Below are 23,856 nucleotides of genomic sequence, written 5' to 3' on the forward strand. Positions count from 1 at the left end.
TTCTATGTCTACAACTCAGAAGGGAAAGAAGGCACACATCTCAGCCCCACACGGGGCCAGGAGAGACAGTCCTGAGCTACTGTTGCCTGGAGTCACGCCATTTTCCTAATTTTTAGTTCCTGCAGTAAAAGTCTTGTTGTCCTTAACAGCAGTGGTGGCTGTGTGAGGAAAATCAATCAGGGAAACTGCTTTAAAAGGTTTTAAATGATTACCAGAGCATAGTATAATCACTTCAGGAACCAAGACAACAATTTGACAAGTGAAAAACTCCCCAAATTTCACTGGCTTGACTGAAAGTCTGTTACAAAAAACAAACATCTGACAAATCGATCAATCTAGCTGAAACATCCAAACACAGCAGTTTGTCACTGAGTGAGAGAGAAGCAGCATGAGATGACTGGGTGGGTTTTCCACCAAATGGACATCCAGAAGAGACAACTTAAATCTTGAACTGTTTGGGAGGTTTTTTGTGAATGATAATGGATGGGTATATTAGAGAACTGAGTGCTAAATCCTGAAGAATAAATATATTTTGTGGAAATTGTTTTTGGGTCTCTGCAGCCAAAATATCTCAGGCTTCACTCATCTGTGACCACAAATGCGATCGCATCAATAGTAATATCCAAATCTCTATGACTCACAGCCTCCACCAGGATTTTGACTTCAAAATCCCCCTCCCTTAAGTGTATTTGGGAATCCTCAGGGTGTGTACTGTATTTATAGTGTTGCTAAACTTGCATGCTTGGCCAATAAGGGACTCAGCCCCGACCCCAGAGAAGCCTGTCCAAGCTGATGGCCTCTAGTGGCCTCTGCCCACCTGGAGCCACTTGTCCACCCGGGTGCCCACAGGGCTATGTCTCACACCTGACGCCTGTGGAGCTGGGACTGCTCTGAAACTCCACCTAGGAGACAAGCCTCATCTCCCTTGTGAAGTAAGAACACTCCCTGCTTACTCTCAGTTGCAGAGTTGACAAGGAGAGGCCTCTTGAGCCTCAAATGTCACAAGCCTTAGTCACAAGCTCTTTCAATTCAGGCACAAAGCCCTTTTTTTTGGTCCCCCAGGCATGAAGTCGTGCTGCTTGGGTGGGAAGCAGTTCTGGAAACAGCCCTCTTGCAGCCCTTCTACTTGAGTCTGCCTCACTGCCAGCAGGTTCCGCTCTTCCTCAGAAGGCTTCTTACCTCTCGGATATATCAGTAGTTGTGAATAGATTGATGGGAGGAGGCTACCACCTAACTTTGCTTTCCAGAATCTCCGCGTCTCCACTGTCTCCAGCTGGGATACTTTTTTTAGAAAGTCTTTTGTCTTTTTGAAAATTCTTGATTGATACGTAATCATTGTACGTATTTATGGGGTACAACATGATGTTTCAATACATGTATAAATTACATAGTGGCCAAATCAGGGTAATTAGCATATCCATAACTTTAAACATTCATTATTTCTATGTTATGAGAACATTCAAAACCCTCTCTTGTAGCTATTTTGAAATATACAATACATTATTGTTCATTCCAGCCATCCTACTGTGCAAGAAAAAATTGTATTAAGGATTGAAAATGTTCTGTCTATAATGATAGCCCAGTAGACTAGTTCCAATTCCAGCAAAAGACAGAAATTGTAGGGAAATAGGAGCAGCAGCCAAACCCTTTTTGAAGAGATCCTCTGTTCCTGTTCCTCTGCAGGCCTCCATGCTCTCTACCTGAGGGAAAACCCATGGCTTGCTTAGAGCAGAGCTGGGGACACCAGAGGGATTATTCCAGCCTTCACCCAGTCTCCAAGAACCCACGTAAAGAGAGGGACTCCTTAAGTGGAGACCAGAAGTATTTCTATCTTCACCCCCAACTCTCTCAGATACATACTATTTGGGCTATTTTGCAGAGAGGAAAGGATTCAGCAATCCAGAGCTTTTCAATAATCGGTCAAATTTACAATAGTAGTGTTAATAAGAAGTAATTTAATTTCTTTGAATATTTACTATGTGCCAGGCACTGTGCTAAACATCACACACACACACATACACACACACACACACACACACACAAATCTCTCTCATTTAATCCACACACCAAGATTATGAAGTAGATTTATTATCCCAATTTTGCAGGAAAGTAAATTGAAGTTCAGAGAATTTTCATCGTCAAGACCTGATATGTGTTGAATTGAGAAGCCCATCCCAGTAGAACTCCAAAGCTCGGGCTTTTAACACAATATCACATTAGCTCTTGACATTCAGATGTAAATATCAATTCAAACTCTGGCTGGAGCAAGAAAAGCCCTTCACGAAACACTGTTTTATTACAAAAAGAATTTTTTTTTACAGTGAGATACAGAGGATCTCACTATGTTGCCCAGGCTGGTCTCGAACTCGGGCTCAAGTGATCCTCCCGCCTTGGCCTCCCAGAGGATTGCAAGCACATGTCACTGAGCCTATACATAAAACACAATTTTATTGAGCGTTCCTGTGGACATTATTGCAGTTTGGTCTGTGTTCCATGAAGACTAGCGTGAGTGAGAAAAATGCACAGCCTGGGGCAGATCCTTGCATGTTGTGATGCTAGGAGGCCTTAGGAGATCTCATTTCCCTGAAGCCTCCATAGGACTGAAAAACGTGAAGTTGCTCGGTGTACAGCTCTCTAGGGAGAGCCAGGGATGGGGCAGAGCTCTTCCCAAAAGTCCGGAGGCTCTAGTTTTACTTGATTCAGTGGCTGTGTGTCCTCAGAAAAGTGTTGGTGCCTCCCAGGGCTTCCTCACCCCATAGCTAGAAGACCAGGTTGAGGCAGCAGGCGAGGTAATGCTCCCACCGCCCGCCCCGAGGGAATGTGTGGGAGATTGGGTGAGGCTGCTGAGAGAAAGGTTCTATATCGCCAGAGAATGATGTTTGTATTATTTCAGAAACCCATGAGTTTTGTCTCTCAGGCTATCACTCTGGTTCTGTTCACCACCAAGTAATTTCACTAAAAATGAAATCAGAAATGAGAAATAAAATGGCCATTAAAAATTGTATTACTGCACATGCCCAGTGGCTACTTTAAAATAAAATCCCTTTGAAATTTTATTATTTACATTTTTTCAATCAAATGTTTGGGATTGTTGGATGGATTAAGTGAAACTCCACTTTTGAATTTTGTTGCTTTTTAACTGCCAAAAAAATGAGGTATTCATTTTTAACTCTGCCTCTCATCCAAAACGAACATCGAATTCAAGTCTAGAGAAAAGCAATTGTGACAATTTCCTCCTTTTCTTCAACATAATTGCATAAGACTTTTTAAATAAATCAGTTCAGTTATTAACCTTCAAGAAATGAGGCAAATGTTAAAAACTAGGATGGCAACCGAGATTCATAAGCACATGGAAGGGAATCCTTGCAGGAACTGTATGTTGAAGCTTTGTGATAAAATGCACTGACAGAACCAATTCATTTGCATCGCATTTTATAGGATACTAAGTAGAAAAGCTAGTGTCATCATTTTATTATCCTTTTGCCTCATGTATTCTGCATTATGAATTAATGTAGTAATGCAGAATTGAAATCAGCCTGAAAGGAGTAAACATGAAGCTCAGAGCATCTTACTCTAAGGTACATCGAGTCTGTCAACTAACATTTACCACCGTTGTGTTATCTCGCTCTCTTGCCATAACCTAATGACATCAGAGGCACTGAATCTGGAAACTGAAGTGACAGGACTTGCCTCTGGGCTGCATGTCATACTTAGGAGAAGTAAACAACTGGAAAGAAAACCCAGCCCTTGGGAAATGGACAGCCAATGGGAAATTGCTTTGGTGATGTCATGCCTTCTCTCCCTGGTGTGTCCTTGGTTAAACAGAAACAAAGATAACAGTAATATGCTCCAAGAGTTTGTGAATTCCTTCTGCCTGAGCAACTCCTAGCACTTTGCAGTCATCTCATTGATCTCAGGAGGTAAGCATGATCACTATTTAGGGAATGGCAAGGCTTTAAGACGTGGCAACAGGCGAAAGCCCAAAATGACAGATGGGCCATAGCTGCCTCAGAACAGCAACATGACTGTCTCTGTCCCTAGGGTATGCCAGTCTCTCTGGGGTGGGGGGCATTACCTGCATTTTTCAGTGATGGCGGGCAAGGACCACTTCAGCTAACAGAGATGGTGGCGACCCTCCAAGAGTGAAGATGGGCTCCAGGGCATGGCTCTGGCATCTAGTTTCACTGCCTCCAGTATCTCCCACCTGAGCCATTCCAGGCTAGCTTCAACAAAGCACGACACTGACCACATCTCTCTCCTGCTCCAAATACAGTTCTGGCATCATCACTGCAATCTTGTCTTTGCAAATTTAGTACCAGCTATTCTCTACCCACACTCCTGCTCCAGCCCAGCCCAACTATTCCCTCACTCACACCTGCGCTTTCCCACCTCTGAGCCTTTTTCACACTGTTCTCTCTGCCTGCAGTGCTCTTCTCTCTCATGCGTATACCAAGTCCTATCCAGTTTCCATGTGACACCATCTTTAATGTGCATCCCCATCCACTTTTTCCTCCAAGGGAAAAAAACCTCTCTTTAGTCTAAAGATGTAAAAAGGTGCAGGATATGGTGTAGTGGTGCTCAAACATTTTTGCTTGTATATTCCTCAAATAATTTTCTTGTAAGACCAGAAATGTGTAAGGAGACCAAAATATGTCTCCTTACACATTTTAAATTAACATAAAAATATTTGCATTATCAGTTTAAATAGCTGCAAATTATGTAATTTTTGATGCAGTTTTCAAACTTCAACATGTATCAGAATCACCTGAAGGGTTTGTTAAAGTCCACCAGTTCTCAGAGTTTCTGATTCCGTGGGTCTGGGTAGGGCCTGAGAAGTTGGATTTCTATAAAGTTCTCAAATGATGTCAAGGCTGCTGACTCAGGGACCACACTTTGAGAACTGCTTGTCTGGTATATCGTAAATATCAACATTTAAAAAATATCATATCACTTCTTTAAATGTATCCAGTGGAATCTAAAAACCATAGGAATTTGAGAGCCACCATGATTTATTTTTAATAATACAAAAATTGGCCGGGCACGGTGGCTCACGCCTATAATCCCAGCATTTTGGGAGACCAAAGCTGGCAGGTAGATCACCTGAGATCAGGAGTTTGAAGCCAGCCTGGCCAACATGGTAAAACCCCGTCTCTACTAAAAATACAAAAACTAGCCAGGCATGGTGGAGCACGCCTGTAATCCCAGCTACTCAGGAGGCTGAGGCAGGAGAATCACTTGAACCTGGGAGGCAGAGGTTATAGTGAGCCATGATTGTGCCACTGCACTCCAGCCTGGGTGATAAGAGACGCCGTCTCAAAATAAATAAATAAATTAATTAATTAATTAAAATAAGCTCTTCTTGACAATAGGAAATTTTATATTATTTTTCTTTTTGAACTTTTATTTCTATTCTATTTCTCCAGCAAAATTTTATGCTAATATAAGATATTTTACTCACAATTTTATCGATTGCTCTCACATATCTCTGCTACAAATATGTATAGAAATTGAAATAAACATTTATTTAAATCTCTGGTGACTATTAGGCTCTGAGTGTTTAAAAATTTTACTCTGGATTAAGTTACCATGACAATTAGTAGTAGTAGATCATTGGAAAAACTTGAAAGGGTGGCCTGCCCCTCCACACCGGTGGGTATATTTCGTCAAGTGGGACGAGAGACTGAGAAAAGAAATAAGACACAGAGACAAAGTATAGAGAAACAACAGTGGGCCCAGGAGACCGGCACTCAGCATACCAAGGACCTGCACCAGCACCGGTCTCTGAGTTCCCTCAGTTTTCATTGATTATTATTTTCACTATCTCAGCAACAGGAATGCGGCAGAAGAGCAGGGTGATAGTGGGGAGAAGGTCAGCAAGAAAACATGTGAGCAAAAGGATCTGTGTGATAATTAAGTTCAAGGGGAGGTACTATGCCTGGATGTGCATGTAGGCCAGATTTATGTTTTTCTCCACCCAAACATCTCAGCGGAGTAAAGAATAACAAAGCAGCATTGCTGCCAACATGTCTCGCCTCCCGCCATAGGGCGGCTTTTCTCCTATCTCAGAATTGAACAAATGTACAATCCAGTTTTATACTGAGACATTCAGTTCCCAGGGGCAGGCAGGAGACAGTGGCCTTCCTCTATCTCAACTGCAAGAGGCTTTCCTCTTTTACTAATCCACCTCAGCACAGACCCTTTACAGCTGTCGGGCTGGGGGATGGTCAGGTCTTTCTCATCCCACGAGGCCATATTTCAGAGTATCACATGGGGAGAAACCTTGGACAATACCCGGCTTTCCAAGGCAGAGGTCCCTGTGGCTTTTCGCAGTGCATTGTGCCCCTGGTTTATTGAGACTAGAGAATGGCGATGACTTTTACCAAGCATACTGCCTGTAAACATTTTGTTAACAAGGCACATCCTGCACAACCCTAGATCCCTTAAACCTTGATTCCATACAACACATGTTTTTGTGAGCTCAAAGTTGGGGCAAAGCAGCTGGGGCAAAGTTGCAAATTAACAGCATCTCAGCAAACCAATTGTTCAACGTACAGGTCAAAATGGAATTTCTTATGTCTTTCTACATAGACACAGTAACAGTCTGATCTCTCTTTCTTTTCCCTACAAAACTGACATAAGTATATATACATTTTATGAAATTATTATTTTAAAAAGTAAAATTTTATTGAAAATATATATTAAGTTAGGACTAGTTTTTCTTCCAAATATTTCTTGGTGTGTTTTTTTGTTTGTTTGTCTATTTGCTTTTTGGTTAATATTACTAATTACTGGAATGACACAGGTTTCTATATGAATTCTATTCCTACTTTTATTTTTTATAGACATAAGCAAGGAATATTGTTGACATAAGTAAGTGGAAATGAATTTTGTAATTGCAATTTTACTTCATTTTCTGAATGCCTTCCAAGTTCTCCATCAATAATCACAGTGATCTGATATCCAAAATTATTTTTAAAGACCTACCAGCTAAAAACTTGATGAGATTCTCCTTTAATACAGTTGAAAGCAGAGAATTAGAAACCACCTGGCTGGCAAAAAGGTCTGTTACCCAAACATGTGAGTCATCCTATATTTCACTATTAACATCATTATTTCAAATTGTCCTTTGGTTGCTGCATTGGAGGTTTTGCTTTATTTGTTTGCTGGTTTGGGGTTTTTGTTGCTGTTGTTGTTGTTTGCCTTTTTAATTATATAGGACAGGGGTTGGCAAACTAAGGCCAGTTTGTGCTGATCAAATCCTGCCTAGCCTGCTTTCGTGCAGCCCTCAGGTTAAGAATGGTTTTCAGGTTTTTGGATTTTTTTTTAAAGGAAGTACTACTTTTTATTGATCAAATAAATTCTGCTTTCTTATTTTCATTATTTTGTATTTGCTCAAGGAAAGCTACTTAAAGACTAAATAAAGAACGGAGTTGGGAGAGGTAAACTACCAACTTCTCGACCACATGTACGGAGTTCTTAGACTGGTCCTCCTGTGTGTATAGTTAGGTCTCAATTCACTACCATGATAAGGCTGCTCTGATATATACTCTAAACTCAGGAATGATCTCAAAATTATATCTTCTTTTTTTTTTTTGAGATGGAGTCTTGCTCTTGTTGCCCAGGCTAGAGTGAAATAGCACGATCTCGATTCACCACAACATCCGCCTCCCTGGTTCAAGCGATTCTTCTGCCTCATCCTCCCAAGTAGCTGGGATTACAGGCATGTACCACCACGCCTGGCTAATTTTGTATTTTTAGTAGAGACAGGGTTTCTCCCTGTTGGTTAGTCTGGTCTCAAACTCCTGACCTCAGGTGATCTACCAGCTTCGGTCTCCCAAAGTGCTGGGATTACAGGCAAGAGCCACTGTGCCTGGCCTTTTTTTTTTTTTTTTTTGAGATGGAGTCTCACTCTGTCACCCAGGCTGGAGTGCGATGACACAGTCTTGGCTCACTGCAACCTCCACCTGCCAGGTTTAAGCAATTCTCCTACCTCAGCCTCCTGAGTAGCTGGAATTACAGGCATGCACCACCACGCCTGGCTAATTTTTTTTAATTTTTTTTTTTTTTTTTTTTTTGTATTTTTAGTAGAGATGAAGTTCTGCCATATTGGCCAGGCTGGTCTCGAACTCCTGACCTCAGGTGATCCACCCACCTTGACTTCCCAAAGTGCTGGTATTACAGGCGTGAGCCACCACACCCAGCCTAAAAACATTGGCTTTTGAGTTAGAAACACTGGATTGGAATCCTGGCTCTGTCACTTCCTGCTTATGTGATCTGGAACGGGATGTCACTTGCTATCCCTAAACTTCGGTGTCCTTTATTATAAATATCTATCTCAAAGTTGTTTGGAGAATTGCATGAAGTTATTTCTGTAAACCTGCCTGCAGGGCAAGGATGAGTACAAATCAGTTTCCCTTTCCGGGTTCCCCAGCCCCAGCATTCTATCTTTGACTCTGCTTTGGCACTTATAACCTTGAACGTGGTCTTATAGTTATTTACATATAAGTCTAACCTTCCCTACTAAAGCATAATCTTCTTAAAGGCATCAGCTGGCTCTTCCACTTTCGGTGCCACCACCTGTCCCCCTCCCCACAAACACACGTACACAACTCCTAGCCCCACATCTTAGGCATTGCAGTCATTTGGCAAATCTAGGAGTGCAAATGTATGAAGGGTTTCTACTGAGCTCAGTTTAGTGTGGATCACAAAGATTGCACGATCAGGGCTTATTGTCTGGCTGTCTGCCACAAGTCCACCCAAGTCACCACCTTGAGTGGCACTGAGGAGAAAGTTAGAGCTGTGTGTTCCACATGAGTGCATAAGCAGGTGCTCGCATGCTACACAAACGCCCAGTAGAAAGGCCTTGTGGTGCTCTGTTGTTGCCTATGACTGGGAGAAGGTAGAGTGTGTCTGTTCCCCTTTAGCCTGTGGGAGGCTGTACGCATCACAGTAAAAGCACTGGCTTTGGAGTCAGACAGTACTTCTCTGACCATCGACCTTTTAATTACCTACCTCTTTACCTAAATGTCCTCTCCAGTTCCAGTCTCTGTCCCAATTCTCTTAATTTCCCTCACCAAACTCTTCAACTTCTCAAATACAGCAAGGACACAAAGTTAGCTCACAGCCATCAAGAGCTGGTGGCCTTTCCATGAGGCCCTCGGTGGGCCCTAGATGAGTGGCCCCACAGTAGAGCTTGGAGTAGACCAGCTAGCCAGATGGAGAAAGTGGTGAGAAGCTCAAGCTTGAATTGGGACGTACAGACAAAATATAGCCACTTTGTTTTGTCTATAATTAGTTTGATCTTCTTCCTGGGCTCTGACACTGGATATGGCAGAAGAAAATTTACTTGAATCCTACCATGTTTAAGTCTGTTTCAATCTAATCATATGTGGGTCATTTTATCTTTCTTGGATAAAAATGCACACTCCTTCAGACTGACAACTGTTGTAGTGGTGGAAATGTTCTACATCTTGATTGGGGTGGTGGTTACACAAGTATGTTGGCCAAAATTCAAACTGTATACTTAAAATCTGAGATTTTATTGTATGTAAATATCTCAGTGATATGACTATAAAAACCAAAAAACAAACTCACTCTTTCAGGTAGCCTTTCCATCCCTGTGTCTCTTCTAAAATGGCTCCTGGTGTATGGGAAAGTGGGCCTGTGTCCCTGGCTTGTCTGGAATGGGGAGTCTAGCCAGTTCTCCAACAGAAGAGGAATGAGGAATCCAGCAAGACAAGGATATGGGTGAGATCCGTGTTTGCCTCCCCAGGAGGAAAGGCGTCGGGTTTTCCAGCTTGGTGTGATCCAAGTAGCAAAATAGGGCACCTTTCCCCTGGGTCCCAATGTAGTTGTGGTCCAGAGTTCTTTCTTTGTAATCATTCATTCCCTTATTGATGACCATTTTTACCTGTACCACAGCAGGGTAACCAGCCAGTTTAAAGACTTGTTTGGCATCCATCTGATGTGTTGATTGGTGTATGTGCCTGTGCTTGATTGTTCTCATGGTGCTGGGTGGAGGGTGTGACCCTGGCTTGGTTCGTCTCTGGATGCAATCTGCTGGTCTCTAGACAATGTTCCCCTTCCCTCTGGTGCTACTGGCTTCCAGTGCTGAAACTGGCAACTGCTAGTTCAGCAACTCCAAGGTAGGCAATGCAGAAACATGGCAGGGTGGGGATGGGGAATTCCTCTCTTACCAACCCTGCCTCATTTCAGTTTTTGCTTCAGAAGCTTGGGCTTCTCACCACTTTCTCCATCTGGCCAGCTGGCCTACTCTAAGCCCTACTGTGGGGCCACTCATCCAGGGCTCACAGAGGGCCCCACGGTAAGGCCACCAGCTCTTGATTCAGCTTCTGCACAATGTGGAAACTGAGGACAGCTCAGGAAACCTAACTCAGGGCCTTCCTTCTCCTTACCATACTACTTTACTCCGCTATGGCTGTGTAAAAGACTGAATGGGATAGAGATCTTGTACCAGGAGAGAAATGCCCATTAGTAATTTCCAAGCATGCACACATGTTATAAGTTCTGAGGGCTTAGGAACAGTTGCTTGAGGTCCAGAGTTCGATTATGAAGCTGAGGAATCTACTAATTTATTCATTCGTTGAATATTTGAGTGTCTTTTGCAAGTCGGCACTGTGTGACTCTACAGTGGTTAGCAAATCTGACACAGTCCTCACGGATCTTACATAAGAGGAAAAACCTGACAACCAAATGATCACACCAAGGAGCAACTACACAGTATGAGATGCTCCATGAAAGGAGGGCCAAGGTGCCATCTCCACGAGAATATAAGCACCACAGTGGTTTTCTTTATTTTGTTCAGTGATGTACCTAGAATGGGGCCTCACACATATTAAGTGCTAAATAAGTATTTGTTGAATGAATGAATGAATAAATGTATGAAAGCTGTGAGATTGCTTCTGAGAGGTCGGGGATGAATTCCTGAGGAAGTGTTATTTTGGCTGATGTTAAAGAGAAAAAAAATTCTTAGTTCAAATTCTACTAGATAAATTTATATTAACCAAACTCTCAGAGGACTAATTTATACAATAGGAAACATTTATTATTTTGTAGTGGAAGATATATCTGATTTAATATTTCCCTAGAGAATATCCTCCCCAAAATGCCAAGGGGAACTATCTTTGGTATTACTGAAATTCTGAAGAGTTGAGCAGTACTTAGAGACCTCTCAGGGAGCCCAATTAATTATCAGAACACTAATTTAGAAGAACTTGGAATTAGTAAAATGGTAAATAAACAGATTAAAGAGATATTCATACAAGTCATTTATACAACTGACATGAAACCACTTCCCCACTCGGGGCACTTCGGGGCATTCCTGAGTCATCACAGCTCTCCCGTCTTTGGGTTGTGCTGGGGAATCACCTTGTCCTAGATTTACAAGAGAGGAACTGTATTTATATGAAATGCCAGGGCCCTATTATTTTGCCTTTAACTGTCCATGACTTATTCTCATCAGGGCAAGGCAGTTTTCTCCTTCTCGAGCTTGTGCCTATTTTACCTTTCTCCTAGTTCCTGGCATTCTCTCTTTTTTTTTTTTTTTCTTTCTCGAGATGGAGTCTTGCTCTGTCACCCAGGCTGGAGTGCAATGCTATGATCTCTGCTCACTGCAACCTCCGCCTCCTGGGTTCAAGCGATTCTCCTGCCTCAGCCTCCCGAGTAGCTGGGATTACAGGCGTGTGCCACCACGTCTGGCTAATTTTTTGTGTTTTTAGTAGAGACAGGTTTCACCATGTTGGCCAGGCTGGTCTCGAACTCATGACTTCGTGGTCTGCCCGCTTTGGCCTCTCAAAGCTGGGATTACAGACGTGAGCCACCGCGCCCGGCCCGGCGTTCTTTTAACTCAAGGTCCTTGAGGGCTTTTATGTGCCTCTTACAGGAAGACCCCTATGCATCCATCTGCTTTCTCTGGGTAATGTATCTGTTTCTCTTTGGATGTGTGTGTGTTTCTGTGTGGCTCTCTCAACATCTGCATGAATGGGCATTTAAATGTGTGAGTTTAGAGTCTGACCGCAATGTTTTGCCCCTGACTTCACAAGCCCACGTGAGCATCAGTCTCACTTGTGAGGCAAACTGCCCAGTGGTGGATACCTGCAGTACACCTGGTCAGGGTGTGGAAAGTGTGCATCCATGGATTCACTATCACAGGTCCTCCAGGGCACTTTGGAGGCTGCTGGCTCTCCTTTTTTTTTTTTTTTTTTTTTTTTTTTGAGAGGGAGTCTCGCACTGTCGCCCAGGCTGGAGTGCAGTGGCCGGATCTCAGCTCACTGCAAGCTCCGCCTCCCAGGTTTACGCCATTCTCCTGCCTCAGCCTCCCTATAGCTGGGACTACAGGCGCCCGCCACCTCGCCCGGCTATTTTTTTTGTATTTTTTAGTAGAGACGGGGTTTCACTGTGTTAGCCAGGATGGTCTCGATCTCCTGACCTCGTGATCCGCCCGTCTCGGCCTCCCAAAGTGCTGGGATTACAGGCTTGAGCCACCGCGCCCGGCCCTGGCTCTCCTTAAGTGCTAATCTGTTTAAAACAAATGAAAGCCAAGTCAAAAGAGAATCTAGAAGGCTGGGCTCCAGTTGGACTCCAGAGAAGCCATCATTTGCTGAGCACGGAGAAAAGAAGAGAATGAGTTAATGTGAGTACTGGCAGATCTCAGAAGAGTATTTTGCTCACAAAAACTGAAAATAGCATGTGGAAGTAGGACATTTGAGCCGTATGGAAAAGAATTAAAGGATATTTTGTAACAAAATGCTGTTAGGAAGGTAGGGGATCTCTACAGCCCCATCTGGATCTATGCATTCTGGATCCGAAGGTTCATCTTTAGCTCATGAAACATAATAAACCTAATTTCTTAAAAATGAAGATTTCCCCCATCTGCCTTAAAAAAAAAAAAAAAGACGTTACTAATCATCAACTTCCATATCAACAATAGAACAACAAATTATTTCCTTCAAGCAGCAGTGCTGTGGAATGCTTATGGACACCTAGTTCCCTATAATTTCCCCCACTAGATCTGGGAAGCAAGTATCAACAGAGCAGTAAGGAAAGAGCAAGAAGTTGTGGTTGTCTCAACTGGTCCACCCGAAGGCCTGACTCAGTGGCTCACACCTGTAATCTCAGCACTTTGGGAGGCCAAAGGGGGCAGATCACTTGAGGTCAGGAGTTTGAGACCAGCTTGACCGACATGGTGAAACCTTGTCTCTACTAAAACTATAAAAATTAACCGGGCATGGTGGCACGCACCTATAATCTGAGCTACTCAAGAGGCTGAGGCAGGAGAATCGCTTGAACTTGGGAGGCAGAGATTGCAGTGAGCTGAGATCATATCACTGCACCATAGCCTGGGCAACAGAGCCAGACTCCATCTCAAAAAAAAAAAAGAAAAGAAAGAGAAAAAGGAAAAAAAAAAAGAAAAACAAGGGTGACCCTAAGACCTCCAAGGTCAACATGTCGGCCTCTCTGAACTGCCACCTGTGACCCTGCACCTGCCTCCTCTTCCCCTCTGGAATTGGGCTTTGCTTTCTCATGAGTGCTGAATTATCTTAAATTTAACATTTCAGTTTTTAAAAATGCACTTTCCTCATGATGTATTGTTAAATCAAGTTTAGCCTAAAGCTTCCTCCTTACATATTTAAGTTCAGCCTAAATGTTTTTCTGTACATCGTGAACTGTAACAATTGGAGATGTAAACCAACCATAGCCCACACCTGTGCCACTCTCTGAGTTTTGGCCAATCAAATGTAGCCAACTGTTTGAACTATGTTCAAATAAGGCAAACACAGAGCTGTAACCAATCCAGCTCTTTCTGTACCTCACTTCTGTTTCCTATACCTCACTTTCCTTTTGCTGTCTATAAATCTTCTTCCACCATGTGGCTGCAATGGAGTCTCTGAATCTGCTGTGATTCTGGGGGCTGCCTGATTAGCAAATCATTCATTGCTTAATTAAATCCCTTTAAATTTAATTCAGCTGAATCTCTCTCTCTCTCGCTCTCTCTCTTTTTTTTTTTTTTTTTTTTTTGGAAACAGAGTTTTGCTTTGTCGCCCAGGCTGGAGTGCAATGGCGTGATTTCAGCTCACTGCAGCCTCTGCCTTCCAGATTCAAGAAATTTTCCTGCCTCAGCCTCCCAAGTAGCTGGGATTACAGGTGCCCACCACCACACCTGGCTAATCTTTTATATTTTTAGTAGAGACAGGGATTCGCCATGTTGGCCAGGCTGGTCACAAACTCCTTACCTCAGAAGATCCACCTGCCTCAGCCTCCCAAAGTGCTGGGATTATAGATGTGAGCCACCACACCTGGCCAAAGTTTTTCTTTTAGCAGTATTAGTTACCTCTTCTGAGAGAGGAATATTACATCAGGGCTGCTGCCAATCCACATGGGACTTTTGGACAAATTAGAAGAGGTGGCCCTTACACTTTACCTTCATCTGTTGAAAATTTGTCATAATATACTGATTGTGTTTGAATAAGACCCTTTAGCACCATCTGCAGGAAAATCATCTGTGAAATCTAAGATGAGAATAAGGCTCTCTTAGAGTTAAAATCATGTGGCTTCAAAACCAAACAATTTGGATTCAGCCTCTAGCTCTGCATCTTCCAGCAGCTGACCTGGGGCAAATTGCTTAAGTTTTCTGAGCCCCAGGTTTCCCTATTGGTAAAATGGGAATAATGTATGTAATTATCAAACTTGTAATCAGGATTAAATGAGATGATGTAAAGCATTTAGCATTATGCTCATCAAATACTATGGGTTGTGCAGAAAGGACAGAAACACACACATTAGCCGTGCTCATGATATACATTAAAAATAGAGAAAATTGGCCGGGCGCGGTGGCTCAAGCCTGTAATCCCAGCACTTTGGGAGGCCGAGATGGGCGGATCACGAGGTCAGGAGATCGAGACCATCCTGGCTAACACGGTGAAACCCCGTCTCTACTAAGAAATACAAAAAATAGCCGGGCGAGGTGGCAGCGCCTGTAGTCCCAGCTACTTGGGAGGCTGAGGCCGGAGAATGGCGTGAACCCGGGAGGCGGAGCTTGCAGTGAGCTGAGATCCGGCCACTGCACTCCAGCCTGGGCGACAGCGTGAGACTCCGTCTCAAAAAAAAAAAAAAAAAAAAAAAATAGAGAAAATTGGCAGAGAAGTAGCAGGGTGTTCATTAGGCTCTGAGGTCCCATTATCCCTAGAGAGATCCTCCAGCACAGGGGACAGACACACCATGGAAAGATCCCAAGAGAGGGAAACCACTTTTGCAAAAATTGTATCTAAGGAAATTATGATAGTAAAAGAGACCAGACTTAACCAACTCCATCTTGCTTCTAACCTTTAAGCTGTCCTTGTTCATTTAAGGAATTTAGTTTATGGTTTGACTCTGAAACAAAATTGTTAATAGCCCTTTCCCCACAAGACTCCCTTCTTGCCTGGGGACCCGTCTGCCTTTGTAGGACTAACAAATTAGCTACAAGATTACAAATTACAGTTTAGGGGTCAAGCAGCTTCTGGCTGCAAGGGTCTGAACCTCCCCAAAATTGTTCCTAGGGATAACATCACCATTGTAAACCTTAGATCACTGCTTGAGAGATTTCACAGACTTTACTGGATGGGTCAGCTGACACCACCCAGACTGGTAATCTGGCTCAACCAGTTCTGCGATCCCATCCAGAAACAGAAAACCTTACTTAAACCCCCCTATGATTCCATCTCCAGCCTGACCAATCAACACTCCCCATTCCTGAGACCCTACCCGCCAAATTGTCTTTAAAAACTCTGATCCTGGAATGCTCGGGAGACTGGTTTGAGTAATAATAAAACTCCAGTCTTCCACACGGCTGGCTCTTCATGAATTATTCTTTCTCCATTGCAATTCCTGCCTTGATAAATCGGCTCTGTCTGGGCAGCAGGCAAGGTGAACCCCCTGGGCTGTTACAAGAGGGGCAGGGTCCTATCGTGCTGCACACACAGAAAGAGAAAAAAGCAGGGTGATACGGTTTGGCTGTGTCCTCACCCAAATCACCTTGAATTGTAATAACCCCCATGTGTCATGGGCGAGGCCAGGTGGAGATAACTGAATCATGGGGGCAGTTTCCCCCATATTGTTCTTGTGATAGTGAATAAGTCTCACAAGATCTGATGGTTTTATAAATGGGAGCTCCCCTGCTCAAGCTCTCTAGCCTGCCACCATGTAAGACATGACTTTGCTCCTCATTCATCTTCTGCCATGATTGTGAGGTCTCCCTAGCCATGTGGAACTGTGAGTCAATTAAACCTCTTGCCTTTATAAATTACCCGGTCTAGGGTATGTCTTCATTAGCAGTGTGAAAACTGACTAACACACAGGGGAACATCCAGATAACACTGTAGTGCTGGAGCTTCTCGAGCCAGGAAACAGTTTTGGTAGAAAGGGTAGGCTGCAGAGCTCAGTCTCTGGTGTCAGCCTCTTTGTCTCTTTGGCTAACCCAAGCAAGGTGCCACCAAAGGGGAGGAAATGAGGCCCCAGTGCCATGTGGATTTTCTCTCCTCTGTGAGAGTCCACAGAAGAAAATGTGAGGAAATGGAAGCAATTGCTCAACCAAGGCATGGGTTGAACTCAGCTTCACCAGTTTCTATGGTCATGCTGCCTCAACTAACAAGTCAGGCTAGAAATCATTAAACCACTTAAATTGAAATTAATTCAAAATCTCTTAGAGTCATAAATTAAAAAGGACTTCAGAGATAATGAAATTCAAGCCTATATTTGTAAACAAAAGTGAGACTCAAAGTGGGTTATTTATTTGGTTACCAGTACAAAGTGGCAGAGTCAGGACTTACACTTTTATCTTCCAAATTCCATTTCCTCTTAAATTGCAATGAAGTGCAATTTAACACCAAGTCACAGAGATCCTGTTAAAAGGGCTCTATAGCTTTAATCTACAAATGTCTGAGGAAAAGAAATTAGCTTCCAGAGCAAACCAAGAGAGCAAGGGAACCTAAAGATGATTGATTAATTGTGTTTAAAACCTTTGACTGCTGGCCAGGCTTGGTGGCTTGCCCCTGTAATCCCAGCACTTTGGGAGGCTGAGGTGAGTGGATCAACTGAGGTCAGGAGTTCAAGAGCAGCCTGGCCAATATGGTGAAGCCCCATCTCTGCTGCTAAAAATACAAAAATTAGCCGGGTGCAGTGGCACACACCTGTGATCCCAGCTACTCAGGAGGCTGAGACACAAGAATCGCTTGAACCCAGGAGGCAGAGGTTGCAGTGAGCTGAGATCACACCACTGCACTCCAGCCTGGGTGACAGTGAGCAACTCTGTCTTGAATAAATAAATAAATAAACAAAACATTTGACTTCCATAAATAACAGGGAAAAACTAGATAATTCAGCAAATAATGATAAGGAAAGAAAGAGTAGGCAAGAAAGAAAGAAAGGGCATGAAAGAAAAAGAAAAATAAAGGAAGAAAGACAAAATCAGTGGGATGGATTGATTATTGGGAGACAGTTCTCCAGCATCTCTTGGTTTCTGAATACTTCAGGACAGGAGCAGAGGCAGAGGCACTGGCTGCCTTTCTTGTGGACTATCTCTTCAGGGAGGTTTGTATTGCAAACAGCTTTGCAAGACAGAGAGGGTCTTTACCCAGAGCCAAGCATCCAGCTTACTGTCCTTATAAAAGATTCCGGTTCCCTAAATTTAGGACTTAGGTTCCTCTCCTGTAATCCACTATGTGTGCAGACATCATGAGACTTTCGTGATGTTAGGTGGAACTGGGGTTAGGGAATTGGCACAAATCTCTCACCTAGGAGACCACTGGCAGACTGACTTGTTAGCTTGCATGTAGGAGAAAAAAAAATTTCAGGTCCTTTGCAGTTCTTCATATGGATAAAGAAATCCAAGAGCTGGTTCACTGAGGGGACGAAAATGACCAGCAACAATAATAAATAATCCATTAACTGGTCTTGAACAGTGCAAGAGGACAGCTTCAACTCCCTATGATTTCATCTCTGACTTCACCAATCAGCACTCCCCACTCCCCACCCACCGAATTATCTTTAAAAACTCTGATCTCCAAATACTTGGGGAGACTGATCTGAGTAATAATAAAACATCTCTGGTCTCCCACACAGATGGCTCTGTGTTAATTACTCTTTCTTTATTGCAATCCCCCTGTCTTGATAAATCAACTCTGTCTAGGCAGTGGGCAAGGTGAACCTGTCGGCTGGTTACAGTCTAATTTTGAAAACTAGGGGAAAATACAAATAGATTAAAACATATACAGGAAACTATAATTCTTATAAAAGAATTATTTGCAAAAATCAGAGTGAAATGGATAATTTTTTAGGAAAATATAAAATATCAAAATTCAATCAAAAAGAAAAACCTGAACCAAAGGTTTCTCTGAACAGGCCAATCTCATCCAATAAACTGAGAGGCCAAAGCTAAGGTCTTGCTCTACTCAGCAGATAAGCCACATTCTTCCAGGGCCCACCCTTTCCCCTGGCTCTTTTTTTTCTTTTCTTTTTTTTTTTTTTTTTTTTGAGACGGAGTCTCGCTCTGTCGCCCAGGCTGGAGCGCAGTGGCCGGATCTCAGCTCACTGCAAGTTCCGCCTCCCGGGTTTACACCATTCTCTTGCCTCAGCCTCCCGAGTAGCTGGGACTACAGGCGCCCGCCACCTCGCCCGGCTAGTTTTTTTGTATTTTTTAGTAGAGACGGGGTTTCACCGTATTAGCCAGGATGGTCTTGATCTTCTGACCTCGTGATCCCCCCGTCTTGGCCTCCCAAAGTGCTGGGATTACAGGCTTCAGCCACCGCGCCCAGCCTCCCCTGGCTCTTAATCAAAGATTGAGACAGCCTCATCAGCCCCCAGGCCCAGGCTAGGCTGTGCTCAGAGTTGAAAGTGGAGGTCAAGTTTGACCTTGACTCCAAACACGATGTCATCATATGACCAAACTAATTGCATTTTTTTCACTAGCGCAAGAAGAAAGAGAAATAAAAAATAATTTTTATTAAATTATGTTGATATATAGTCCTTATGAGTCCTAACCTTTACATTTTGTGAAGTTTTCTTTGTTTATAAAATAATACCTTTGCCTTAGAAATGCTGGCTCAGAAGCAACTGATTTTGATTTGACAGTCAGTAAGATCACCAGAAAGAGTCTTTTTGTGCATGTCAGTGCATTCTTTGGGTTTAATCTGCTACTATATACAACAACTCTTCCCTGTACAATCCATTTGTTAAAACAGAGCAGTGGGCTGGGCATGGTGGCTCACGCCTGTAATTCCAGCACTTTGGGAGGCTGAGGCAGGTGGATCACTTGAGGTCAGGAGTTTGAGACCAGCTTGCCCAACATGGTGAAACCCCATCTCTACTAAAAATACAAAAACATTAGCCAGGCAGGGTGGCACGTGCCTGTAATCCCAGCTACTTGGGAGGCTGAGACAGGAGAATCGCTTGAACTCAGGAAGTGGAGGTTGCAGTGAGCCAAGATCGCCCCACTGTACTCCAGCCTGGATGACAGTGAGATGCTGTCTCAAAAAATAAAAATAAAGTATAGAGCAGTGGTTCTCAAAGTGTGGTCTCTGAACAAGCAGCATCAGCACATTTGTGGGCCATTCACTACTCTAGTGGACTGAATGTCTGTATCTCCCACAAAATTCATATGACAAAATCGTAATCCTCAAGGTGATGATGATACTAGGAGGTGGGGCCTTTGGGAGGTGATTGGGTCATGAGGGCAGAATTCTCATGAGTAGGATCAGTGCCCTTACAAAAGAGGCCCTAGGGAGCTCCCACACCCCTTCTGCCATGTGAAAACATAGTGAGAAGGCATTGGCTATAAACCAGAAAACAGGCCCTCACCAGACACCACATCTGCCAGCACCTTGATTCTGGACATCCCACCCTCCAGAACTGTGCAAAATAAATGTTTGTTGTTTAAGCCACCCCGTCTATGGTACTTTTTTATAGCAGCCCAAACTGGCTAAGATACAGGATGAATCAGGAACTCTGGGGGTGGAGCCCCGCAATCTGTCTTTCAACAAGCACCCTCAGGTGATTCTGAAGCACGCTCGAGTATAAGTACTGTAATAAGCTATATTCATGTGATCTCCTTTAGTATCCATCAGAGCCCACTTCCTGTTGGTTGCATCAACCCTACTCTGAAGGAAAAAATTCCATTCCTTTGCAGCCCCCCTCCCGCTATAAATAGTGAACACTTGCTCACCAGCAGCTGGAGTTCCGGCCCATCCTTGCTGGAGCTCTCCAGGCTCTGTGAGGCAGCTGCTGCAGAATACCAATAGCTGAAAGAACAAGGATATTCACATGTGCTGAAAATTTGACAATCTCTTAGGCCTTGCTCAGTAGAGTTATAAGATAGTTTTGCCTTATAGGAAAGCAAGTATTCCGCACCCCTTTTTTTAAGTGATGGAGCCAATTCACAGCTACGACTCCCAATTCTAGCTAAATGTGGGATTTAAAGAGGCAGCAAGATCCAAAGCTGAGGCAATAAAACTAGAAGGACCAGAAACCAGAATCCTTTCTCTGTCTCTGTTCCTAATTCACCATATGACCTTGGGAACATTAGTTAAGCTTTTAATTGTTTAATATTCCTGGATGTGAAATATGAGAGATAATAATCCTTTTTCCCTTTTTCACAGACCAGTATTTAGATTCATTACATGATCTAGAAAAACAGGTTTTAAAAAGAGGCATGGGCACAGCTGGCCCTTGGTTTAGTCTCTACCCACCTTCTCCCAAACTCAGGGAAAGATTGAGAAGGGCTAGTAATTTAAAGACTCCCTCACTCAAACACACACATGCATGACATGAGCCGTTAACCCAGCACCAAATTCACCATCAAGACAAATCGGGCCACTGCAGCCCTTGGCTTGTCTCCCTGACTTCAGGGGTATGAGGGAGGTATAGAGTGCATTTTCATGATTATCTTACCCCATGTTCACTCTGATCAAAATTTTTGAGGCCAAAATAGGGACACATAGCCTAACAAATGGAGGCTACCTATGGGGAAACTAGGCAGGAATTTTAAAATCAAAGGGCATAGATTCCAATCCTCTCACCTCCTGGACAAATCTCCCAGCACTCATCCTTCCAAGGGGTCTTGTGATCTGCCTCCACCTGCCTCGCCTTGGGAGCACTTTCAGAACCGAATCTTTTCTTTGCTGTTCCTTCATGCATTCTAGGTGCTCAATACGTGTTTATAGAATGAAAGATAAGAGTGTCTGGATGGATTCTTCCCCTTTGAGGGAGTACTTGATGCACATTTTAGCCCACTTTTACCTGCTTGTTATAGATGGCTGCACACTGCTCTGCGTTAATCCCCACCACAGACGCCTGGAGCCATTGCTTCTCAAGATGTAGGATTTGATCACAATCAGAAGCCTTAGTTGTTGCTCCTACAACCTTCTTTCACATGATAAACCAAGGCTCGGAGAGAAGAAATGACCTGGATTTATACTTTGTCTAGAAAATTCACTGTTAATGCATTAAGTTATTGAGTGACAATTGCTATATCAAAAACTTGGAAATCTTCAGATTCTAATAACGGATTTGGGATATAAAGGATATCTGGATACTGTCTTTGAGGGATGAGGAGCATACTCACACACAATTGGACACTTACCCCTTTGTTACTACAACTCAACTAATTCAGCTACAATCACAAAGAGCAAAAGGTAACACTTTTGAAACTAGGGCTGATGCAATTTGGCTCCCACAGACCTGCCTGAGTCCTTTCCAGGATTATAGACCTTGCAAAGCTCCAGGCAAGAGAGAATATGCCCTCAAGGGTTTCTTAATATGTCCCTCAAGGAACACAACCAAGACTTTTATAGTTGCTCTTGATCTATTGCTTACATGTGCCAATCAGTTAATGAGGGAGGCCTTGGGTTTTAAGCCTCTTTGTGTTGAAGAAACTGGCACTTGGAGAGGAGCTGTCTGCCCCAGTAGAGGAATCATAATTAGGGAAAGAGCTCAAAGTTCAAAATGAAGGTCCGGGCAGTGCATGGTGGCTCACGCCTGTAATCCCAGCATTTTGGGAGGCTGAGGTGGGCAGATCACCCGAGGTCAAAAGTTTGAGACCTGCCTGGCCAACATGGTGAAACTCCATCTCTACTGAAAATACAAAAATTAGCCGGGCATGGTGGCTGGTGCCTGTAGTCCCAGCTACTCAGGAGGCTGAGGCAGGAGAATCATCAGAACCCGGAAGGCAGAGGTTGCGGTGAGCCAAGATCGCACCACTGCACTACAGCCTGGGCGACAGAGTGAGACTCTGTCTCAAAAAATAAAAATAATAAAGTTTAAAATGAAGTCTACCCAGCAGGGCGAGCCTGGGCAGAATTCTAAGAGGCAGGAGGCTGTCCTGTCTTTAGCATCTCCCGCTTCCTCTGCTCATACTTGCCCTACTTCCTTCACAGAGGCTGTGTCTCTCAACCACATACCTGCCTAACACCTCAGTGTCCCCCTGGCCCCACCACCCCTGGCCTGACTCCAGGGTCCTCTCCAGACCCTCCTCTGCCTTTGCACCCCAGGCTCTAAACTTAACCTTCTCTCCCAGATGAAAGTTGCTTCTCTTCTGCATTGATCTCATTTGTGCACAGAAAAGTGTTGCTATTTCAGATCTGCCTATGGTAGATCAGAAAGGCGGGTAGATGGCCAGAGACAATACCTCCTCCTTTGATAGCAAAGTGACATTTCTGTCTGTTCAAGCTCCAAAGGCCACATTCAGATTCCACCTTTTCCTCTGCTGATGCAAGGTACAGGCCCACTGTTCTGCCCTTGGAAGGGTATGTGCAGAAGGCCTCAAATAAGTCATAGAAAAGGTCCTCCAAAGTTTCCCAAACATTATTCTTCCATGATAATATGACCATGATTTGCAGACTGTCTACCAGGCATTAGGGACTCCAAATCTCACCACCAGCCCACGAGATGTTATCACCTTCATGTTACAGATGAGAAAATTGAGGCTGAGACATCAGTATACTAACTGGCTGTTGGTGGTAGAGCTCGAATCAGAACCCAGGTCTGCTTGACTTCAATGAGTAAAACAGGGACTCTCTAGTGAAGACCAGGGACCATGAGGATAAATTCTGATGACCATTTGAAATCAAGACCCAGTAAAAGGCTCTGCTGCCAGCAAGAGCAGACAGGAGTGTTGTCTTGTGTTTGTCTGGGTGGAAGACAGAGAACAGTTCACTGGAAATGAGACAGTTTGTAACGTGTTCTTGACAGAGTCCCGCCTGAAAGAATGCTTCCCTCTTTAAACAAAACAAATAATTTGTTTTCAAGTTTACTCACAAACAGAACCAACTGAAGTTTTTGTATCCAAACTTTCTTGATAAGCAGCAAACTCTTTGATTATACAATCTTGCAGGGAAGAGACTTTAGATAGCAAAATGTAAAACACTTTTCTTACTTTGGAGAATTTTTGAGAGAAAGAACTGTTACTGTTATGGGTTCAATTGTGTCCAAACACTAACCCCCAGAACCTCAAAATGTGATCTCATTTAGAAATACAGGCTTTGGCCAAGCACAGTGGCTCATGCCTGGAATCGCAGGTGGGAGGACTGCTTGAAGCTAGGAGTTCGAGACTGGCCTGGGCAATATGGTGAAACCCCATCTCTGGAAAAAATAAGAATTAAAAATTAGTCAGGCATGGTGACACAAGCATCTAGTCCCAGCTACTTGAGAGGCTGAGGTGGATCGCTTGAGCCCAGGAGTTTGAGGCTGCAGTGGGCCAATATTGTGCCACTGTAGAAGGAAAGAAGGAAGGAAGGAAGGAAGGAAGGAAGGAAAAGGAAGGAAGGGAAGGAAGGAAGGAAGGGGAAGGAAGGACGTGGGACGGGATGG

General features: G+C 43.6%; 1 long non-coding RNA gene across 3 annotated transcripts in view; it reads right to left on the reverse strand.

Moving 5' to 3' along the window:
- The window catches only part of LOC108586097, a 51,192-nt gene extending 27,571 nt beyond the window's left edge, over nucleotides 1-23,621 (reverse strand). For 2 of the 3 annotated variants that reach the window (XR_004182562.1, XR_004182561.1), the window contains exons 1-2: nucleotides 21,289-22,079; nucleotides 20,216-20,291 (exon numbers count right to left, since the gene is read on the reverse strand). This is a non-coding gene — a long non-coding RNA (uncharacterized LOC108586097). Of the gene's footprint in view, nucleotides 1-20,215; nucleotides 20,292-21,288; nucleotides 22,080-22,675 lie in introns of those variants that run through there. The other variant, XR_004182563.1, reaches the window with a different exon arrangement.
- Between the last annotated feature and the right edge of the window lie 235 nt (nucleotides 23,622-23,856).

Source organism: Papio anubis, chromosome 3 (assembly GCF_008728515.1).
Source record: "Papio anubis isolate 15944 chromosome 3, Panubis1.0, whole genome shotgun sequence".
Classification (NCBI taxonomy): Eukaryota; Metazoa; Chordata; class Mammalia; order Primates; family Cercopithecidae; genus Papio; species Papio anubis.